This window comes from Dermacentor silvarum, unplaced genomic scaffold (assembly GCF_013339745.2).
Source record: "Dermacentor silvarum isolate Dsil-2018 unplaced genomic scaffold, BIME_Dsil_1.4 Seq891, whole genome shotgun sequence".
NCBI classification, from domain to species: Eukaryota; Metazoa; Arthropoda; class Arachnida; order Ixodida; family Ixodidae; genus Dermacentor; species Dermacentor silvarum.
The window spans coordinates 10,052-16,988 of NW_023606934.1; the positions used below are offsets into that span (position 1 = coordinate 10,052).

Consider the following 6,937-nt stretch of genomic DNA (forward strand, 5'->3'; position numbering starts at 1 on the left):
GGAGAATAGTGTGATGAACTGGAAACATGTTCAAAATGTGCACCCAGATAGTTCGCTTGGTCCTCCAGGCTGTCTCCCTGTCTGTCTACCAGGGGAGGCGGATGTGTTTGTCGTCCTCTTACCCTATTCACCCTGTTCCAAACCTTGGCCTCATCCGTGTACGAGTTGATACTTGATAAAAATGTTTGCCAGCTGTCTCTCCTGGCTTGTCTGCGTGTTCTCCTACCTTGGGACTTGATTTTTTTGAAACTGACAAGGTTTTCAGCAGTAGGATAATTGCGAAGCTGCCTCCATGCTCTGTTCTGCTGCCTACGTGCGTTCCGGCATTGTTCATTCCACCACGGAACACGGCGTTTGCTAGAAAGACCACTTGTTTGGGGAATACACTTAGAAGCTGCATCTATTATGAAATTTGTAAAATACTCGATGGCACCGTCAATTCCGAGTGATGAAATGTCAGCCCACGAGAGCTTACTGGTAAGTGTTTGGAATTTTTCCCAGTCCGCTGCATTGACCTTCCACCGGGGAGCATGTGGTGGAGATTCGTATTGTCTTGGCGCTCTCAGCAGTATTGGGAAATGGTCGCTCCCGTAAGGGTTTTTTATAACTTCCCATTCAAGTTCAGGTAATATGGATGGAGAAGCTATGCTGAGGTCTATAGAGGAAGAGGTTTTGTTTGCAAGACAATAATATGTCGGTTCTTTTTTGTTAAGCAGACAAGCACCGGACGAGAAAAGAAAATCTTGAATTAGACGGCCTCGCGCATCGATGCGAGCGTCGCCCCACAGACTGTTGTGTGCATTGAGATCGCCAAGAACAAGATAGGGCTCTGGCAATTCGTCTATCAAGGACTGAAATTCGTGTTTGTGTAAGCGGTAATGTGGGGGTATGTATAGCGAGCAAATGGTGATGAGTTTGTTAAGGAGAACCAGTCGAACTGCCACTGCTTCAAGGGGTGTTTGCAGCTGCAGACGTTGACATGCTATGCTTTTGTGAGTCATAATGGCAACACTGCCTGATGATGCGAGACCATCAGCGCGATCTTTACGAAACGTAACATACTGTCGAAGAAAGTTTGTATGTGTCGATTTTAAATGAGTTTCCTGTACACACAGCACTTTTGGATTGTGTTTGTGGAGAAGTTCTTGCACATCATCGAGGTTCCTAAGAAGGCCTCTGATGTTCCATTGTATAATTTGTGTGGCCATACTGAAAGTAAATGGGTGCTGTGTGTACTAAAAACAAAAAGGAAGTGTCGCATTAGATTACAGAGCCCTTTCCAGGCCCTGTAACGCGGGATTTGTCTTTTCTGAAGCGGTCGAGGGAACCTCGCCGCTCCTTAGGCGCTTGGTGCGCCGTCGGGGTGGGTGTGGTGTCCATTGCCTCTTGTGAGGCGCCGGACACGCGCTCTTGCGAGCGAGATGTTTCGCGAGAAAGTCTCGCCGCGAAGGACGGAGACATTTGCGCCCACCAGCCCGGAGGTCGATGGGGCTGCCTTTGGGCCTGAGCTGTGCCGGCTGTTGCCAGCACCAGCAGGGGCCGGTGAGGGTGAGGCAGCCTTGACTGCACCCACCGTGGGAGCTGCTGGCGGGCCTGCGGGTTCGCTACGCGAAGCGCAGGCTGCCACCGAGGACTGTTGTGGTGCCGGCAACCCTAGGGTAACCGGGCCTGTTTGCTGGTAAGGTGGAGTAGACTTAGCTACTTCCACCCTGGGGGCAGGAGCCACAAGCGACAGCTCGCTGCGCGCGGGCTGGGCTGGTGGCAGTAGCCGCTGCGACGCTGCCCCTTGACGCGCCGCATCAGCGTAAGTGGTCGTGTGGAATGGTGAGCACCTTTTGCGTGCTTCCCTGAACGATATGTTTTCACGGACTTTCAGTGTTATAATTTCCTTTTCTTTTTTCCAACTTGGACAAGACCGGGAGTACGCTGGATGCTCACCATCGCAATTAACGCAGTGAGGTGTGGCCTCGCAGTTGTCTGAGGCATGACCTTGTACTCCACACTTAGCACAGGTGAGTCGACCACGGCAGCTCTGTGAGCCATGGCCGAATCTTTGACATTGGTAGCATCGCCTAGGATTGGGTATATATGGTCTTACTGCTATCTTTGTGTAGCCTGTTTCAATGCTTTGTGGTAAAGTGCTCAATTCGAAGGTGAGTATGAGGTGTTTCGTGGGAATGTCTTTGTTGTCCCGCCTCATAACAATGCGCTGCACATTCGTGACGTTCTGCTCCTTCCATCCTTCTAGCAATTCGGTTTCAGATAGGTCGATGAGGTCTGCTTCGGATACTACCCCCCGTACTGTGTTCATGGAACGATGTGGTGAAACAGTAACTGGGACATCACCAAAGGTAACAAGCTTGCTAAGTCTGTTGTGTTGCTCCTTATCACGTAGCTCAAGCAGAAGGTCCCCACTTGGCATTTTGGTGACTTTGTAGCCAGGGCCTAGAGTGTTGGTCAAGGTTTTCGCTACTACAAATGGGGATATGGTTCTCGCTAGTCTTTCAGTTCTTTCACTATGTACTACCTGATATCGTGGGAAAATGTCTTTAGGCCGGGTGAACAAATTCAAAAACTCATCGGTGCGTCCCCTCTTCTGAGGGAGACGATCAAGAAGCCGTGGAAAAGCAGGTGTTCCCATAGGAGTCTAGTGTACTTCGGCAGCAATGGCAGCCACCCACCACGGAGTCCAACAAGGGGACGCTGCAGCACTTAACGTGTAAGGCTGCAGGCGCCAGCCGTACATTGCCGCTATAACCTTATATATAGACCCAAGAGAGGGCACCTACACAAGGTTAACCCGAGCCGCCTATGAAAGTGAGGAAGTAACTGAAGAGAAGAGGAGACAGGACAGTGAAGAAAGGAGATAGGAAAGAAAAAAGGGCAGAGAGGGGGATAGGAAAAGGCGACCAGCCGGTTTCCCCTGGGTGGGTCAGCCCAGGGGGGCCGTCTACGTGAAGCAGAGGCCAAAGAGGTGTGTTGCCTCTGCCGAGGGGCCGTAAAGGTCCAAACACCCGGCTTTGGCTCAACCCCCAGGATCCCCTTTTCCCCGGACACGGCTAAGCCACGCACGGCGACACGTGGGAGGGTCCAAGCCTCATGTGCTCAGGTCCGTGGTGTCGCAACACACCAAACGCCTGCTTGCGCAGACGCCCCTGCGGGGTGTTTTGATTGAGACTCTTCTCGCGTGGACTAACGGGGTTAATTGTACTTTTGGTTTTTTATGTACTTTCTGTGCTCTGTTTAGTGTTCTTTTCTTTTCCTCCCTTTCCTTGCTTTGAATATTAAGTTTGTTTTGAAAAAGAAAATGGCTTTGTCTTTCCTGAACGGAGGCTCTGCCTCAGTGTAACAATTCACTCCCGAAGAACCTGACATCACAGATATCGGTACGCTTGTGGAAAATATTTCTTTCTTTCTGTTTCGGCTTCCCGGCACTCAACGAGGACATGGAGGACGGTCAGCCTCTCACTACATCTACCACAGGTTGGAGGATCATTTCCATTCAACAGAAAATTGTGAGTACCGTATGTGTGTCCTATTTTTAGACGACAGAACAGGACATCAGTTCGTCGTGTTTTCGTTGCGGGTGACCAGAAACCTAACTGCGGCTTAATTAAGTGAAGCTTATTATTTGTTTCAGCGTCCCACAAGCGCTGCCAGTGGTCGCGGAGTTTTTTTCGCAGAAAAGGCTTCAGATCTGCGGGAGGAATAGTAGCCGCAGGATTAATAGCTTGCGATGTAGTTGATGTGGCCAACTGGTCTACAAGCACATTACCCTCAATGCCTCTATGGCCAGGCACCCAGCATATAGTCACATGCTGGTTAGATATATGCGCTCTGCATAAACTGGAATAGAGCTCAGTAAGTACAGGATTTTTGTTTTTGCAAAGTGACATCAGAGCTTTCACCACGCTTAGGGAGTCTGTAAATATAATTGCTTTTTGAAGTTTTGATGCCCTTATATGATTCACAGCCGACAATAGTGCATAGGCCTCAGCCGTAAAGATACTCGTTTCCGGGTGGAGTACACCGGATTCCAATTTGCTTCTACAAAAAAATGACCGCATTTTCATGACAGCCTGCCATGCAAATGGTCATGCTGTAATATTTCTGAACCACAAAATTCTCTATTCAAGTTTTTGCCCTCTAAAAGTGCAGTAAATATTATCTGGTCACATTTCTATATCTGTTTTAAATGCAGGTAATGAAAAAAGCTGCCAAGCGATGCCAAACAAAGAAGAAACAAGCAGCAGCAGTTTTTCAAAAAGAACACCTCGATGCTCTGTTTCCCAGAAATGACCCTAGTGACCCAGACTGGGAAGCCGAGGCCAAGCGGGTGGAGGAGGAAAACAACCTGCTTAAAGCTGCAAATGAGCAGCTGAAAACTGAAAATGTCAAACTCGACAAAAGGGTGGAAATGCTCGAAAAAGCATTGTGCAGCAGAATTTTTAAGACAGTATTTAGAGATAAAAATTTACTGTTGCAAATGAAATAAAAACTGCTATAGAATTCAAACCTAAGATGTACATACTTGGTTGTTTTGTCCTATCTGTTTCACTTATACTGAACACATGTGGTAGGCGAATGCCAAAGGTGTCAGCAAAAACAATGATTTTCCACTGAGTACCACCATATGTCTACTTCCGCAGAAAACCGCCTGCTGTCCCAGGAGCATCAACGTGGCTGCTACACGATGGCCGAGGGACACATCCAACAGAAGAAACCTTCACCACAGGTGCAGGTTTCTCCTGTAGGGTGTGGATCTCTTCCTCCACAAGTGGAGGTTTCTCCTAGGACAGCAGAGCACGTGTCACCTGCTGCACCCACACCTGAGCCATCATCGCCCACCAGGCCACAGTCCGCTGCAGAGGCCGAACTTCTCATAAGCTTGGAGGATTCCGCTGGAATTTTCAAAGATATTTTCAGTCGTTGGAAATGAGGTTTGTACTAACTTCACTTGAATTTCAATAATTTCAAAGTACAGGGGATAATTGGCCAGTTGGCCTGCTCTGACTCCCATTTGGTGGTTTAGTACTCAAATATTAATATGATTTGGTACTCTGACATGCAGGATCTTCCTTGTTGTCTGTATAACTTGTACTTGATTGTGCTGCCCTTGGTTTTGGTGAGTATTTCGTGTCGTGTTCTGTGTAGCTCCACACAATGGAACATGGGCATGGTGGAAAGTAGAAGGAAAAAAGGAGGGCATAGGATAGAGCACTACTAGCCTTGCAAAGCACCTTGCTGGAATGAAATGTTGATTTGATATGGAATGAAAGATTGAGGAGGATGACCAAACCGTTGTTTCTTAGCAAAACATTTTCTTGGGCAAGTTAGTTCATAACTGAGCGCCAGTCCTGTGTACTCGTCTCATCCTTGTTTGTTTTATTTTTTTCGCTGTTTTTCCTTCTTTGTTGCTTCGTTTGCCTACACCCACTGTCCAATGTTCTTTTCCATGATAACTCTGAAACGTTGCATGCCAATGTTTACAAGCAGCTGCCTTTTTTACTGGTAATTAATTGTGTTACAGCCTAATCTACTGATTGCAATGATATAAACCATTAATAAAAATGGTATTACATGGCTTGGCTTTCTGTTGCAGTATATAACAGTAAAAGTTGGTTTGTGACAGTATTGCTCTGGTTGTTTTATCGTTTCAGGTGTTCCTGGGTAGTGGCGTGTGGCTGCAGAAATCCGTGTACGAACATTTGATGCAGCGCCCGAAAGATGGCATTTTTGTTCGTGAGGCCAGCGTTCGAATATTTTCGACTGCAGGCCTCTTTAACAGAAGTGTCACGGGCGCTGCATCAAATAGAACTAAAGCGGAAGCCAAGCCACCCTTGGATGCTACGAAATATGAAGTTCTAAAAGGTATGCTCTAACCCACTTAAAATGCTATGTAATGTTTCATGCAATCTTTTGGTATATAGTTCAACTGTTGCAAAATTGTGCATATGTGCGGTAAATTAAAGGTCTAGATAATTTCTCATTGTGCGCCCAAGTTTCTATACTAATACTTGGCAATCAAAATTAAACTGATGAATTAAAAAAAAGTGTTTCAGTTTTTCGATTTCATGGTCCTGTTTATTTTCAGCATTTTTCAGGCACTACCTGGAGAGCCGATGCAGCAGCCCCGCAGAAATTGCCACAAGGCATAGTTGCCTTGGCAAAATAGTAGCCTGCAAAATAGCTGACATCATGAAGGGCCAGAGGAAGAATATGTAGTTTTGTTTTGAGAATATATTTGTGTACATGTGCCTCAATCATTATCTGTGCTTATCATTCTAGGGGTGTTGCCACATTGTGGGCCCTCTTCTGTGAAGATAAACAGCCACGGTACACTTATACAAGACTAATTACAATAGGCAGATACATGACCAATAGGTCTCAATGATCCAATAGGTAAATACAAAACCAATACTTTACCAATAGGCAAATACAGAACCAATAGGTCAATATAGTTCCAATAGGCAAATACAGAACCAATAGGTGTCAATAACCCAATAAGCTATTAATTTTCTATTGGGAATTTTTGCTAGGGATGGCCATGCATTAATCGTGACGTCCGGCGCTGGGCACGTGAATGTGTAGCCTGCCAGCGTTCCGAGATACAGTGACGCACCTTGACAGCACTAGGAGCACTCCCAACCCCGGACTCCCGATTTGATCATGTTCACCTAGACATTGTTGGCCCACTACCACCCTGCCACGGAAAGACTTATCTGCTGACATGCGTGGATAGATTCACCCGTTGGGCGGAGGCCATCCCTATCGTGGACATCACCACTGAAATGGTTGCCAGTGCCTTCCTGTACCATTGGGTTGCCCGCTTCGGGGTGCCTTCCACGATCACAACGGACTGTGGCCGGCACTTCGAATCCGCCCTCTTCACTAGCGTCACTCAGCTAGCTCATCGGTGCCACTCGCATACGTACAA

The 6,937-nt window shown here is 47.1% G+C and overlaps 1 long non-coding RNA gene across 1 annotated transcript; it reads left to right on the forward strand.

Annotated features, from left to right (window-relative positions):
* The first annotated feature begins 4,524 nt into the window (after positions 1-4,524).
* LOC125942012 (uncharacterized) lies at positions 4,525-6,482 on the forward strand. The gene is made up of 4 exons (XR_007464735.1): positions 4,525-4,940; positions 5,661-5,871; positions 6,095-6,402; positions 6,433-6,482. It is a non-coding gene; the product is annotated as an uncharacterized LOC125942012 (long non-coding RNA).
* The last annotated feature ends 455 nt before the right edge of the window (positions 6,483-6,937 follow it).